Here is a 16,789-nt window from a genome sequence, read left to right as displayed (position 1 = left end):
ACGCAGCCGGCCTTGAACTCCTGGGCTCAAGCCGTCCTCAGACCTCAGCCTCTGGAGTGTGACTACAGGCAAGTGCCACTGCACCCAGCTTACTAATGATCATTAAATGTAAAACAAAAATATCTTTATTTAAAAAAAAACTATTTTTATTTTTGTGGTGCTGCTGGTGAAACCTGTCACTGAGCTGCATTCCCAGCTCTGATCCACCTGCCTTAGTCACTTCAGGGCCAGGTACCAGACAATTCCCTTCTGTGTGCCCAGATCCTAGGAAATGATTTAAACAAGGCCAGCCTAAGCTCCTTAACCTGCCTCACCTGCTCCTTTCTGTGGAGGAGACTTGTGCCTACGGGTTTCCTTTGTACCCTCTGCCTCCTCATGGGCCCTTGGTGCTGCCCCACGTGGCCCTGTGTGGCATGGTGTGCCCCTCCTCTTGGGAACTGAGAATAACAAAGTTATCTTTTCAATGTCAATCATCTCCTAATCCGTTGGGCTCCCCATATTTGTATAATTGTAAAGTCTACATTTAAAAACAGGTGGCAAGTAATGTGCAGGGAGGTGGGTATGAGGGGAATAACAGACACTCCATTCTCCAGAGGATGTTCACAGGATGCAGCAAGGCTTGGAGGTCAGCCCCCTGGAGAAGGTAGCCGCAGGGTGCAGGATGCCTAGGGCACCCACCGGGCCTCCATAGGGAACAATAGCTGAATGGAGACCTGAAAGATGAGCAGGTGTTTGAGGCCAGCAGAACAGGATGCTAGAAGGAGCTGCCAATTCCACAACAGCCGGGGTGGGAGAGCGGGGCAGGGGTGGACAGCGGAAGATGAGGTGGGAGGGACAGGCTATTCAGGGCCTCACATGCTAAGCCAAGGAAGGTGACCTTCATCACGGGGACAGGGGAGCTGCCGAAATTCATTTAGCCAGGGGAAGGTTGTGGTCAAATGTCTGAGCATTGCCAAGGTCCTGCGGAAGATGCACTGGAGAGGGAAGCACTGGGCAGGAGACCCAAAAGTGCAGGCAAAAGCAGCAGACTGCACCCATGGGAGTCCTGCTTATGGGTCATCTCAAATCTGGGGACCTTGGCAGTATAGTGCATACCAGCCATGCATGAGAAGGGGTCCAGGAGGCCATTGGTGCCCACAGGTTTAAGGAGAGCAACAGGCTTCTACCCATCTACCTTTTCATGTCTCCTGCCCCAATTCCCTGGCTTCCGGTCATCCTCAGCACACGCCAGTTAAGGGACTGGGGAGGGAGACTGGCTCATCACCCCTGTGGTTCCTGCTGCTCCCCCAGGGCTCCTGCCCAGCCTTTGCCAAGCAGGGCCCTCAGCCTGAGACCCCTCCCCACTCACTCAGTAGCATCTTTAGGCAGCCAGCTTGGCCTGGATTTTATTTTAGGCTTCTGAGCCCTGCTACCCTGACAGCCTGGGCCCCACGTTGAGCTTACCTGGCTTCATTCCTTGAAATGGTATCATGTATCCACATCCACCTCCATTTTGCGGCCATCGGGTCTCATGGAACAGATGCACCCTCGTGGACAGAGTCTGAGCAAACCCTCTACAATGGGCCACCTCTCCTTCCTGCCAGCCCCAGGGGAGCTCCCGCAGGCCCAGCCCTCCCAACCTGCCACCTCCCCACTCCGCTCAGTCTAATTGTGTGCCCTCCCTGCTCAGGGTTAACTATGTACAGCTTTCCTCCTGAGCCTCACAGTGACAAGCAATATGCTTGTCCCATCCTTCAGAGAGGACTTCGTGATTGCAACAGGACAGCTGAAGCAGGCTTATGTTGTTTCTTGTCACAGGACAAACATTTACTTTCCCTTGTGGGTCCAGGAAGTGACTGCAGCCCTGCAGGGCCTTGCTCTGGTCTGTGAATTGGATTCATGACTGTTGCATGTGTCTTTTCATTTGGAAGTTTCCCAGGTGTTTGTTTCGTGGCAATGGGAATGTGCGAGGAGCACCAGAAGCACATGATGATTCTCCAGCCTTGCAAATGGAGCTGGTGGGGGTCACTTCCACCCAGGTTGTATTGGCCAAAGCCAATCATGTAGCCACACCCTAAGTCAAGGGAATGGATGGGAAGACCTGTTATTTTAGTCTGTGTGGTTGTAAAACAACACCTGAGGCAGGGTAATTTATAAATCATAGAAATTTATTGCACTTGGTTCTGAAGCTAAGGGCTTATCTTCTGCTTCCAAGATAGTGCCATGCTGCATTTTCTCATGGCAGAAGGATAAAAGGACCTACCTCGTTCACTCTGGCTCTTTGATAGGCAGTAATCCCATTCATGAGGGGTAACAGAGGCAAAACTAGAGTCACCCCTTGGAACTGAAGAGACTGGTTCCAAGACACATGAAGATACCCAGATCCATGGATGCCCAAGTCCTTTATATAAAATGGCAGAGCAGTTACATAAAAAATGTACACATCCTCCAGCATACTTAAACCATCTACAGATGGCTTGGAATGCACACTATGTAAACTCTATCTAAATAATTGTTATACTCCATTGTTTAGGAAATAATGACAAGAATAAAAGTCTGCACATGTTCAGAATAGATGCAACTTTTAAAGAATATTTTGGTCTACAACTGGTTGAATATCTAGATCAGAACCCATGGAGGACAGACTCTCCATTCATGAATGGTATGACCTCCTATGTAGAAAATCCTAAAGAATCCACAGAGAGAGAGAGAGAGAGAGAGAGAGAGAGAGAGAGAGAGAGAGAGACTATTAAAGCTAAAAAATGAAGTTAGGAAATTTGCAGGATACAAGATTAACCAACAAAAATCTGTTGTCTTTCCATACAATAGCATTGAGCAATGAAAGGGAAATTTAAAAATCAATTTCAGAATAGAATCAAAAAGAATAAGTACTTAGGAATAAATTTAACTAAGAAGTTGCAGGATTAATACACCAAACACTAAAGAGCATTGTGAAAACTGGGCATGGTGGCACATACCTGTAATCCCAGTGGTTTGGGAGGCTGAGATAGGAGGATTGTGTGCAAATTCAAAGCCAACCTTAGCAACAGAGAGGTGCTAAGCAATCAGTGAGACACTATCTCTTAAGAAAATACAAAATAGGGGCTGGGGATGTGGCTCAAGCAGTATTGCGCTGGCTTGGCATGCATGCGGCCCGGGTTCCATCCTCAGCACCACATACAAACAAAGATGTTGTGTCCGCGGAAAAGTAAAAAATAAATATTAAAAATTCTCTCTCTCTTTAAAAAAAAAAAAAAGAAAATACAAAATAGGGCTGGAGATGTGGCTTAGGGGTTGAGTGCCCCTGAATTCAATCTCTGATTAAAAAAAAAAAAAATTAAATAAACCTAATCAATGGAAAAACATCCTATGTTCACGGATTGGAAGACCTACCAGGATTAATTTAGCAATACTCCCTAAATTGGTCTACAGATTCAAAGCAAGCTGTACCAGAATACTAATGTTTTCTTTCTTTCTTTTTTCAGAAATGTAAAAACAGATCCTAACATTCTTACAGAATTGCAGGGGACCTCCAATAGCCAATCAAACAGAAGCCCAAGGCCGCCAATACTGGAAGCAGGTCCAATCTTTTCCTCCCATAGGGCTGAGGCCATCCAGCCATGGAAACTCTGTCAGAACCTGCAGCTCCCTCTGGTTGTCACCATAGGACTGTAACCTCCCTCAGGGCAGTCCCAGCCAAGCACCCCGCCCCCCACCCCCCCCACCCTCTGCATTTTGAGGCCTCCACCTTGTCACAGCATTTCCACAGGGTTGGGGAGGTCAAGTCTGAGGGGCGGTGTGCAACTCTTAAATTCTGTGCAGAACCCCTCCCCACAAAGAAAATAAATTAGAATGGAGCCACATGGTTCTACCAGGAAATGGGATTCTTGGAGCACCCATACCCCATCATCATCTGCCCCAGGCTTCTGAATATATTTTTAAAATATTTTATTAGCTGTTGGTGGAACTTTATTTATTTATATGTGGTGCCGAGAATTGAGCCTAGTGTCTCACACATTCTAGGCAAGTGCTCTACCACTGAGCCACTACCCCAGCCCCAGTTATTTTAACAATGCAAAGCTAACACGGAGACTTTGTAGGTAACTTATTTTTTTCTAATTGGCGAGAAAAAGGCAAATTTGTTATTTTACAGTGCCAGAGGTCCAAGCCCCAAAGTCAGGTGTCAGCAGGACTGGTTCTTTCTGAGGGCTTCAGGGAGAACCTCTCTCTCCTATCTTTTCCAGCTTCTAGAGGCGCCTGCATCCCTCAGCTCGTGGCCCCTTCCTCCGTCTTCAGAGCCAGCAGTGCTGTGTCTTCCAGTTGCTGACCTGTGCTTCCACCTCCACGTCTCCCTCTTTAGCTCTGACCCTCCTGTCTTCCTCTTATGAAGACCCTTGTGATGACACTGGGCCATGGATAATCCAGAATGACCCCCCATCTCAAATTCTTTTAACTTATTCCATCTACAAACTCCCCCCGCCCCTCTTTGCGGTGCTGGGGATTGAACCCAGGGCCTTGTGCACGTGAGACAGGCACTCTACCAACTGAGTCATATCTTCAGTCCCACAAGCTCCCTTTTGTAAGTAAGGGAACACAATCCCAGGTTCTGGGGATGAGGATGTGGACATCTGGGGAAGAGGCACTATTTTGCCTTCCACAATACCATGTTGATCAAACTTATAAGAAGGTCCACAGAACATTCTTGGGAGTGGTGATGTGGGTTCAGTTCTGGAAGATGGCAGGTAGGGCTTGGGGCAGGACTCCAGGCAGAGGGGACAGGGCACATAAAACAGGAGGCTTGGGGCTAGGAGTATAGTTTAGCTGTAGAGCTCATGCTTAGCATGCAGAAGGTTCTGGGTTTGGTCCCCTGCATCAAAGAACATCCAAGTGAATAGCAGGCTCCCTACATACCTGAATGTGGCACAAGGCCCTCAACATCTGCACAGTGATGATTCTCACCAGGGCTCCCAAGAGGTACCTGGTGATGCCCAGAGAAATATTTGGCTGTTGCAACGGGGGAGAATGGTCCAGAGATGCTACCGAATGTCTTTATCATGCATCAGACAGTCCCTTGAGGCAAGGAGTCACCCAGCCCAGATGTGCACAGTGTAAAGAGAGATGCCCTTCTTTAAAGTATGTTGCCTACAGCTTTCCACCCCCTCTACTGGACTCAGAGGGGCTTGACCCCACAGACAGCTGGAAGGCTTCCACTCAATATTCCCCAACTGCCTTTCTGGGAAAAGCAGTTTTTAGTTCCTCATGACCTTGGCCTGCCCCTGGAATAGAAGCATCTGTGTGGGATGAACATGCTGCTATTCTGGAACGTGAAGTCCCGGCACGCCTGGTCCCTGAGGAAGATAGATCTAGTAATAATAATAATAATAATGTTTTCTCTCCCACCCAAAGGCCTGATGAGCGCAGCCTCTGGGTCTCAGGCCCCTGATATACTGGGAGAGCTGAGGCAGGGGAGGACAATGTCTTGGGGAAACTTCTTGACCCTGTGCCAGTCACTGGATGAAGGTATGAGCTAGTTCATTTAAAGATGGTCAGTGGGCAATGGGTCAGTGAAGGAGATGGCAAGTTGGGGTGGAGGGTGCCCCTCCTTTGCCCTGCCTTGTTCTCTGAGCTCCTTAATGCTGCCTCCTCTACATGATTCATGTCACTGATCCCCTCTACAACTGCCACCTCTGGACTCTGACAGATTCCCCCTGAAGTGGGCGTAGGGTGCCCTCCCATTTCCTGTAGAGTTGGGGAGGCCTGATCCACAGGGTGGGGGCTCAGCTACAATGTGTGGGATTGTAATGAACATGGGTGGTGGTATCCTTTTCTTGGCCACTAAGAGCAAGGGTTGGCTGCTGTTCATTTGGTCAACAGACTTTTGCCACCTACTGAGCACCAGGCCCGGTGTAGGGAGCTGGAGAGGCCAAGATGGACACATTTGAGCTGCTTTCCTTCAGGCCACAGGGACCAGGAAGGGCAGCATTTCGGTTTGCTGACAGCTTAGTGGAGAGCCAGATCCTATGCTAGGTGTCTCACAGCCATTCTCTGCCAGAGCAGAACAGCAGCATTCCTGGGGGCAGGACAGAGGTGACAGTCCAGAGGGAGGAAGGAAGGCAGGCAGCAGGGATCTGGGGGAGGAAGAGGAAGGCAAGCATGTGCCCAGGGAAGCCTGGGCCCTGGAGGTGAGTCCACCTCTGGGAGTGGGAAGGTGAGAGGGGGGGACTGCCCCTCCCACCTGGTGTACCCAATCCAACTGCCTGCTCCTCAGTCCCTGTCCTTGCAATGCTGCAGTTGCCCAGGTCAGCCTCTGGACTTCTAAGGGGCTCCTCACTGAGCCTTAGTCCTGATGTATGGTCCCTGGTCCCCCAGTCAGGGTTCCAGGCCAGCATCATCTGCAAGAGAAGGGAGTGTCCAGCCCCCAGAATTCTGGCTCCTTGACATGTGGAAGACCCAGCAGTGCCTGTGGGTGACAAGGGCCACCCAAGCTCTCCTGCTGAGACCCATTGGGCTGTAGCAGAGCCCACCACCCAAAGTGCAACCCAGTGAGACAAGTGGATGAGTTGTCTAACAGATGGACCAAAGATAAAGGTGCTTTCCCCATCCCCACCTTTCCCTCTCAGCTGCACCTGAAGCCACAGCGGTAACCATACTACTAAGGATGCCTCTTTCCCCTCCAATTCAACCATACGAAGCTGTGGGGCCCTGACTGGATGGAGTGGAAATCTCCACCCACCAACGCCAACATGAAGGAACCCACCCTCCTGGGCTCCTTTCCTCCCCCTGAGTGGCCAATTTCAGACTGTCCCTCTAGCCCCTTCCTCTCTTCTCTTGACCCCTACACCTCTCATCAGTCCGTTGTTGTGTGCTGCCCTTGGAGCCCACCAGCTGGTCCCCCATTTCTTCTTCCACTGCCCTTCTTACCTTTTGCAGCCATAAGTAAGGCCATGAAGGGGGGAGGTGCTACTTGGGACCCTGCTCCTTTCTCTTATACCATGTGCACTGGAGCATTGAGGTTCCACACCCAAGTTCCAGGGTTTGCTGATCCCAGCCCCCACCCCTTTTGGCCACTTTTCAGAGACAGAGTGTGTGAGCAAGTGTGTGCTGAGGGACATCTGGACTGCGCCTGGCGCAGGGTTTGGGGGCCACTGTCACTCCACAGGTTGTAGGCTTCCTCACTGTGGTTTCTAGTGGAAACTACGTTGACTCACCAAACCAGTCCCATCTCTGGGCTTTGAACTAGGCTCCACTTGACGATGACCTTTTAAAGATGGGAAGAAATGCCCTCCTGTGGGTAGCCCTTTCACCAGTGATTTTCATTGTTAGACCACAAACCCTATAATATGGTGGGTAAATGTCCTCAAAGGGTCTTTCTGATTAAAGTGGGCACCACCCCTGAGGAAGTGAGGGTTGGTCCTGCCTGTGCTGGACTAAGCCTTTGCCTTGGCCAATCCCCACTTCTGGGCCCCAACCTTGGCACTTGCTAACCCAGGCTCAGGTTAGTGGACTCCTGTTTTTGGTGAGTTATCTGTTCCTGGCCTTTGCCCTTTTGGCTCCTATCAGTTTGTGTGAGCTTTAAATGGACTGAAAACATCTGCCTTTGCTTACATCCAGTAACTTGCTCTTCATTCTGAACACCTGGAGGTGAGCCTGTGGAGTGCTCCAAGAAATGCTCGGGCTGCAGGGGTTTTTTGGTTGGGGGCGTGGCGGGGGGTTATCAGGGACTGAACTCAGGAGCACTCAGCCACTGAGCCACATCCAGCCCTATTTTGTATTTTATTTAGAGACAGGGTCTCACTGAGTTGCTTAGCACCTCGCTTTTTGCTGAGGCTGCCCTTGAACTTGTGATTCTTCTTGCCTCAGCCTCCCAAGCCACTGGGATTACAGGCGAGCACCACTGCACCCAGCTACTAGCTGTGGTTTTTTATCTGGCTTTCTGGTCTCCTATCTGAGGGACTGAGAGGGTCTTGTGATACAGAGTGTGGAAGTTGCCAGGGTAGGGCAGAACCTGGAATCCTAAGTGCTCATCCTTCCCCAGGGGCTCTTGCAGCTTGCAGCCATCTTGCAAGTAAACTCTGGCAAATTCATGGGCCCTACCTCTGGGAGTAGGAAAGCTGATCTAGGGAGATGGCTGCTGCTCCCACCTGGGCACATCCAGTCCAGCTGCCTGCTCCTAGGTCCCTGTCCCTGCTGTAAGGGTGCAGTTGCCCTGGTCAGTCTCTAGATTTGCAGATGGCCCCTCACTAAGGCTGAGTCCCTGATGTACAGTGACTAGTCCTTCCACCAGACCTCCAAGTCAGCTTCATCTGTAAGAGAAAGAGGTGTCCAAACTCCCAGAATCCAGGCTGCTTGACCTGTGGAAGACCTGGCAATGCCTGTGGGTCTTCCTCTAGGTTGCTGGATGAGGAACAAGGCTAGAATTCCTTTTCTCCCTTCTTTTCCTTGGGGGGTGAGGATTAAACTCAGGGCCTTGCACATACTAAGCATGAGCTCTACCACTGAGCTATTTCTCTAGCCTAGGATGGAGACATTAAAATTGTAAACTGCTTACCATGACTGATAAGCATATGAAGTCCTCATCTCATTTATAAATAGCAGACTGGAGAAACCTGCCTGACAGTTCTTCAAAAGTGGAAAATAAAGGCTGGGGGTGCAGTTCAGTGGTTGAGCACTTGCCTAGCATGCACAAGGCTCTGGGTTCCATTCCCAGTATTGTGGAAAAAAAGTGAAATGCAGGGGCTGGGGCTGAGGCTCAGTGCTAGAGCGCCTGCCTTACATGTGTGAGGCACTGGGTTTGATCCTCAGCACCACATAAAATTAAAGAAATAAAGATATTGTGTCCATCTACAACTAAAAAAAAAAAAAAATATTAAAAAAAAAGTGAAACAGAGTGCCCATGTATATGCCCAAGAAAAATGAACACATGGGGCTGGGGATGTGGCTCAAGCGGTAGCGCGCTCGCCTGGCATGCGTGCGGCCCGGGTTCAATCCTCAGCACCACATACAAACAAAGATGTTGTGTCCGCCGAGAACTAAAAAATAAATATTAAAAAAAAAAAAAAAAAAAAAAAAAAGAACACATTATGTTCACATGGAAACTTATACATGAATGTTCATAGCAGCACTAGTCCCTGTAGTCAAAAGGTGGAAATATGGGGCTGGGATTGTGGCTCAGTGGCAGAACGCTTGCCTCAAATGTGTGAGGCACTGGGTTCGATCCTCAGCACCACATAAAAATAAATAAATAAATAATAAAGGTATTGTGTCCATCTACAACTAAAAAAAAAAAAAGGTGGAAATAGCCCAAATGTCCTGCAATGGATGAACGGATAAACACAACATGGTCTATTCATATAGTGGAATATTATTTATCCATAAAAAGGAATGAACCAGTGACACACTACAGCATGGATGAACACCGAGGACATTATGCTTAGTGAAAAAAAGTTAGTCACAAGAGGCCACATACTATAAAACTCCATTTATACAAAGTATCTAGAAGAGGCAATCCAGAGAGTCAGAGAGCAGATTAACTGTTGCTAGTGGCTGTGGGGGGTGGAACAGGGAATGACAGCTAAGGGACACAGGGTTTCTTTCTGGAGAGATGAGAATGTTCTGGAATGAGAGTGCTGGCAGTCGCATTCCTTTGCGACTACATTAGAAACCACTGAATTTTCACTTGAAAATACAAAGGAGCCTGCAAAAGACCACCAAACACATGGGAAACAGTGAGAGACACCACAAGAAAGAGAACTCATGACATGAAAAAGAAAAGTTAAATACAAAAACAACACAGAAATCTTACAAAGAGGAGTGGTGGTGGCTCCTGCCAACTAAGTCCCTGTAGAAGCAGGGAGGGCAAGAGTGTGACTTATTGACTATGGTCCACTTGGGGACGCTGAGAGTGAATGAGGTCAATATTGCTCTGGGACAACAGGACAGACCAGGCTACTCCAATGACTCTAGGAACCAGAGCTGTGGGGCTTTCCCTATCCTTTGACTCTAGAGAGGATAAAATACCCACTGCTGTTCTCGCCACAAAGACACTGGATGCAAGTGTCACAGGCTGGATCCAGTGGGATTGTGGGGAGCCACTCTGAATGATCTGTGTCTTCCGGCCTGGAGTGGAGAGGCTTTTGACCGTCACTACATCTTGTAATGAGTGACCTGGACATTGCCTTGGTCCCAGAAATTTGAGGACACATCTTCAAATGTAGGCGTCACCCCATGGATGGAGCTACACTCACCTGTTCCTTTGTGATACTACCCCTTTGTCCTGTTTGGGATAGAATGTTCCATGGAAATGCCTTTGTGTATCCCCTTCTCTTGCTCTGCCTTTGGGTGTGGCCTTCCTAGATGTCAGTCAACCTGCTGACAGCAGATATCAGGAAGCTAGACTCAGCCCCCTGAAATCTGACCCCTGGCCTCATTTGAATGGCTTCTCTTCAATAAAAGGGTTCAGCAAGAGCTCGCTCTTTCTCTTTCTGTCCCTTGCGTGGTTATTTCGTGCTGCCCATTCCCCTGGAGTGACCCTGAGTGTTTTAGTCGTGGGGAACATGACATGGGATGAATTGGGAAATGGGACTTCCAAGACCCACGTTTACCTACAGCTGCAATGGTAAGACCACAGGTGGGCAGCCCTTGCTGTTCTTGGGGATGCTGACCACAGCTGTGTTTACTGGATGGGTGCTGTGATGATGTGTCAAGTACTCGGTCTCTGCTTTGCACGGTTTCAAGGTGGCTGTAACACCTGCATTCACAGATAAGCACCCTGAGCTGGGGGAAGTGAATTTATTAGCCTAGGAATTCCTAAGGGAAAGCCAGCATTTCTGTGACTGCTCCAGGGCTGACCCCTTTGGGTCACACTGTACACAAACAGGAATGGCGAATGAAGTATGCCTGGAAGGTGGGGACTGAGGCTACCTCAAGTGTGACTTCACCAGGGAAACAGCGCCACGCTGTTGCTAACCTGAAAGTCAACTCAGCTGCCTAAGAAAAAAACGAGTCAAGCTTTCTATTTTCCCCTGTGACTGACCTACTAGCACTTGAGGAATCAGATTTAAGTCAGGTCCCCTGAGATCCTGAGCCTCCTGAAGGTTCTCTGGGCTTGTCTGAACTTGCCTGGCTGCTGTTCCTGCTGTTCCGCCTCAGCTTTGTCCGGGGACTGACCAGTGAACTTATCTCATTACATCCATTTCTGACGTCCCCCAAGTCAGCCCAACCCACATACTGAGATCTATAAATGGCTGAGATAGAATGACCTTCCCCATATCTCTGTATTCAATTGATCTGACAGCCACCTGTGTCCACATCTGACTGGTCACCTTGTGAACATCTGGAATCCCCCTCCTCTCGACCCCCATCACTCCCCAGCTCACCTGTGCTCTGACACTCCACCTGCCTCGTGCACACAGCCTCTGCGCCTCCCTCCTTCTCAGGCTGAATTCCATGTTTACTTCTGTTCCCTTCCTTCCGACAAAGAAAGACAAAAATCACATAAGTCTCCCACTTAAAAATCCTTTTGGCTAAAGGATGAATTCTCTCAGAGGCCTGTTGCCTGTTACTCCCTGCTGGTGCTGTGATTAACCACTACAACCCTGGCAGCTCACACCAACACACACTCGTTATGTCTCAGCCCTGGGCTTCAGAAGTCTGAAATCAGACTCACCACGCTAAAAACCAAGATGTTAGCAAGTCAGTCCCTCCTGGAGGCTCAGGGGGAACCCACCCACATCCTGCCCTTCCCAGCGTCTAGAGGAGCCCACATCCCTCGGCTCGTGGCTCCTTCCTCTGTCTTCAAAGCCAGCACTGCTGTGTCTTCCAGTTCCTCTCTGCCTCTGACCCTCTTGCCTTCCTCTCATAAGGACACTGTGGTGACGCTGGGCCCCGATGACCCAGGATCATCTTTCAATCTCTAGTTCCTTACTCCAATCACTTCACAGTCCCTTTTGCTGTATGAGGTCACATGGTCACAGTTTCCAGGAGGTTGGGACACAGGCATCTTTAAGGAGCCATGGTTCTGCCTGCCACAGCGGGGATCCACAAATTTTTCCTAGAAAGGGTCCTAGAGCAAATATTTGATGCTTTGTGTGCACATGGCCTGTTGCCAGGACTGGCTACCTAATTTTCAAAAGTGTGGGGCCCTGTATTCATAATTATTACAAACTTCAAAACGGTCAGTTCCATGCACAGTATGCACCTCTGACACAGGCCCTGCCGGGGCAACTTCACCTCTGCTACGGTAGCTCTGAGCAGCCATAGGCAATGCACAGGGGAGCAGCTCTGTTGTGTAACTGTCAAATTTTATGAACAATGCAATGTGCATTTCATGGAATTTTTACATGTCACAAAATACTAACTGTTCTTTTTTTCTCCAACCACATAAAAAATGTAAAGCTCATTTTTACTTCCAGGCTGCACAAAAACAGGCATGGGCAGAACCCCATCATTGTTTGCTGATGCCTAGTCTAGGGGATAATGTTCCAACTTTTCTGACTCTCTGGGGCCCTTCAAAGCTGGGGACACACACCTCTCTAGTCCCAAGTCACTCCCTTCTCCCCTCCCACCTCCACCCCTGGCCCTGAACAATCCTCCTGGACATCTGTGCCTCTGTTCCTGCCAGTCCCAGCTTCCCACCTCTACCTAGCAGACCCTCTCTTGTGCTTTAATCTGGTCAGATGTTACCCTCCACCAGAGGCCTATCTGTGCCCGTTCCTTGTCACACTAGATGGATTTGTGTTCCGATGTGGCTGTTTCTCCCTCAGGGCAACAGTGTCCCAGGTCCCAACTGGGCCTTCTCGGTGTATCTTGACTTAGGGAGCCTCCACAGCTTGTGCTGGAGGAAGAGAGGGTGACTTGCAGGGGTGGCAAGGACAACCTGGAATAACCCTGGCTGGAGTGCGCTCTGATTCCTGATACCCTGAGGGCTGATACTATGCTTCTGACGAAAACAAAAAACAAATTCAAAACAGAAGACAACAACTTCATATCTCAAATCTCAACCAGTAAAAAAAGATCTCTAAGACTGAGCAGATCTGGGTTCAGAGCACCACTCTGCCCTTACCAGATATGTGCACAGGGACAATCACTTCTCTTGTCTCAGGACAGGGACCGAACTCACCAGTCAATCAGGCCTCATAGGACCTGCCCCTGCCAGTTCCACAAGTCTAGTCTGTGGCCAGTGTCTCCACAGCTGGCCCTTTCTTACTCCTGAGTGTGCTGGGCCCCCGCCTGACTCAGGGCCCTTGCATGTGCTATTTTTTTCTGCCTGTAACATTCTGCTTCCTCATGCCTCAGCTGCAAGGCTGCTGACGTAGGAAGCCTTCCCAGATACCCCCAAATTAGTTAACTCTTCCTATTGCATGCTTTTCTGGAACTCTGGCTTTTGCAGATTATAGTCATTTGTGTAACTCATTGTTACTCTTCATAAGAATAAGACATAATAAGCACTTCATGTCAGGCTCTGTTCCAGAATTTCTAAAAGTGGGTTATTTCATTGAATTCTCATAGTGCCCTCAGGAAGTACATCATCCCCATTTTATGGAGTAGGAGGCTGAAGCTCAGAGATTAACAATTTGTCCAAGGCCACACTGCTAGTGAGTGTGGGAGCTATGCTCTCAAACCTGTCTCTTCAAGTTGACCAAGGTCCATGAGATTAGATGCCACGTGTGACATGGTTACTGTTGTGTCCCTGAGGCTGGGCACTCACACCTCATGTACTATGGGCAGTTAAAAAGTATTGATGATCTAAAAGAAACAACACCCCTTAGCCACAGGCACTCCCAGAGCCCAGATCTCAATTTCAAATACCATTCTCTGAAAAAAGAACCAGTGTCCCTTACAGGAATGGCTGATTCCAGAACTGTAGCATCTTATAATGCCAGGGAGTAAGGAAATGCTGTGGAGAGTGGGAGGGAACCAAATACACAAAAAACCCAATGATGGACACACCCAAGGGTCACAGGAGCCAATTAACAGAGCCAAAAGATGGCCAGAGCTGGAACAGCTTGAGCAACAAAATAAAGTAGTTTTGAGTTATAACCTACAGCATAAAATAAATAGCTAGGAGTCCTTGCCAATATAACTAGATGATTGAATGAACTAATAAATGGAGAAGAAATAAATCTCCCATGCAGAAGGAGTCTAAATAATTTATATTACATAGATATTCACCCTCAGGAGGCAGAGCATAACCCTTCATTTTTTAAGTGTGGGCTGCACTTACTGACTTCTTCCAAAGTATACGATAAGGAAAGGGGTGGAAGTAGTTTGATGGTGGAAAAACCCGACAAATACTACCTCAGTCAAGTAATCAAAGCTAACATCAATAGACTCAAATAATGTTGACTGCTGGACCTGGCACAACATGATACAAATGGCAACTGACCTCTTTGGTCTTACTGCCAATAACCCACCATCACAGCTTATCATGACAAATTCCAAGAGAGGAGCATCCTAAAAAATACCTGAGCAGCACTCCTCAAAACTGTCAAGGCCATCAAAAACAAGGAGAATCTGAATCTGCCACAGGCAAGAGATTAGATAGGACAATTAAATTACATGTAACATGGGATCCTGGATGTGATCCTGGAGGAGAGAAAGAACATCAGAGGAAAAACAAGTTAAGTATAAATCAACTATAAACTTTAGTCAATAACAAAGTATCACTGAGTACAGTGGTTAAGCACCCCCTGGGTTTAATCCCCAGTACTAAAAAAAAAAAAAAAAGAAAAAAAAGAAAAAGAACACAACCAAAGTTATCAGTATTGGTCCATTTTAATGGCATCATATTAATAAAAGATGCTACTAACAGGAACCAGGTGGAGTGAATAATGGTAACTCTATTATCCCTGAGAATCTGAAACGGTAATTAAAAATAGTCTATTATTAATAATAGAGTATAGATGAATGAATGGACTTTGACTGCTTTTTTTTTTTTCTATTTTTCTTTTTGAAATGGGTCTCACTACGTTACCCAGGCTGGTTCTTCTGGGCTCAAGTAACCCTCCCTCCTCAGCCTTCCGTGTAGCTGGGACTATAGACGAGTACTACCTCGTCCGAACTAAGGACTTCCTTCTTACTCGTGGTAACAATGATGATAGCACTCACCACAGGGGATTGTACATGAAGCCTTCAGCATCAAGTACATACTCAGTTCTGAGCATCTGCTATCACAGCATTAAACCTGTGCCATCCACGACACCAGACACTATCCCTACGTGACTATTTAGAAATTAAATACAATTAAAAATTCAGTTCTTCTGTGGCACTAGCCAAATGTCCACAAGCAACATGGAGACAGAGGCTACTGGATTAAACAGTGTCGAGATATAGAACATGCCATCCTATCAGAAAGTTCTTCGGGATATCACTGAACAATGAAGAATGTGATTATTTGTTCAGTGTTCTTGTCTCCTTGGTTCCTTTTGCAGAGGCCATCTTTTCAATCTTGCTGACCACCCTCTTTCAAATTGCAACCCCATGTTTCTCTTGCCCTTTCCCCAATTTACTTTTTTTTTAATATTTATTTTAGTTGTAGGTGTACACAATGACCTTTACGTTATTTTTACGTGGTGCCAAGGATTGAACCCAGAGCCTCACATGTGCTAGGCAAGCGCTTTACCACTGAGCCACAATCCCAGCCCCCCAATTTATTTTTCTTCTTACCCTTTTCATCACTTGAGGTGGGATCCACTTGCTTTCTCTTCTGCCTCCCCATCTCCACTGCACAGGTGGTGACAGGTGATAGATGATTGATGAGTCCCTGAAATGCAGTCAGTTCAATTTGAAATGTAAAAGCTTTCAAAAGCATATATTAAGAAAAAAAGAAGTTCAGAATGTAAAACATCTCCTAATTTCTTACAATGATCACATGTTGAAATTATATTTTGGACACACTGTGTTAAATAAAACATATTATTAACATCGGACATCACCTGCAACTATTTACTTTTTTAAAACATAGGTAATAATTTAATTAATCAACAAATTTTGTTGTTGTTGTTGTTGCAGTGCTGGGGATGGAACCCAGGGATTGGCACATGCCAGGAAAGTGCTCTACTATAAGCTGCACCCCCAGCCCACAATTTAATCAATTTAAACTGTAGGTATAACTGACAAACTTGTGGCCGGATTAAATTTCTACTGCACAGCAATGATTGAGAATATCAGTTACTAGACAATTTTAAAATTAAGCATGTGGCTTGTACGTATTTCTCCTGGACAGCGCCGACCCAGGATGTCAATCCAAACAGACAGGTACGTTTTTATCTGTTTGCTGCCCAGACAGTATGTGGCAGCTAGTAGGCTCTCAATAAAATTGTAATGAATGAATGAGAGACTGAGCTTCTGGGAACCGGCTTGCTCTAATAACTAAATTGATGGAGTGGTGACCACGACCATGCCCCGCCTCCTCACAGCACCAGATGAGGAAACTGAGGCCTGGTGTGGTGACGTCAGCTCGTGCCCAGCCACACGTAGTGCGCCAACGCGGGGGCCGGGATTCGAACCTGGGTCCTGTCCCCATTACCCCTGGCGCGCTGACCGTTCCTACCTTACTGGGAGGCGGCGGCGGCGGAACAGACAGGTGAGAAACACACGGTATACGTCCGACAAGGGTCTCCAATCCTCAGCCCAGTCAGTCTCTGTGGACTGGGCCCCAGCTCGCCCCTTCCGCGGCCATCGCTGGCCACCCGCGTCTCTGCCGGCCGCCGAGCTCTTCGCAGGCGGCGCCGACCGGAAGTCCCGCCTCCGCCGCGCGCCCCAGGGTGCCGCGACAGCCACGCCGACCAATGAACAGCGCGCTGTGGCGGAC

General features: G+C 48.1%; 1 long non-coding RNA gene across 10 annotated transcripts; it reads right to left on the bottom strand.

Annotated features, from left to right (window-relative positions):
- Positions 1-2,143: 2,143 nt before the first annotated feature.
- Positions 2,144-16,714, bottom strand: LOC308644586. Of its 10 annotated transcripts, none has more exons than XR_014021044.1 (6): positions 16,529-16,714; positions 15,643-15,739; positions 14,442-14,562; positions 11,355-11,445; positions 4,891-4,957; positions 2,735-4,384 (listed from the first exon to the last, which is right to left on the bottom strand). It is a non-coding gene; the product is annotated as an uncharacterized lncRNA (long non-coding RNA). The 10 variants fall into 10 exon arrangements; XR_014021045.1 differs by having other exon boundaries at positions 2,735-4,372; XR_014021046.1 differs by lacking the exons at positions 2,735-4,384; positions 4,891-4,957 and adding exons at positions 9,140-9,673; positions 10,224-10,347.
- Positions 16,715-16,789: the final 75 nt, after the last annotated feature.

This window comes from Spermophilus citellus (assembly GCF_964194105.1).
Source record: "Spermophilus citellus genome assembly, chromosome: 3".
NCBI classification, from domain to species: Eukaryota; Metazoa; Chordata; class Mammalia; order Rodentia; family Sciuridae; genus Spermophilus; species Spermophilus citellus.
This window is presented reverse-complemented; position numbering and strand designations above follow the sequence as displayed.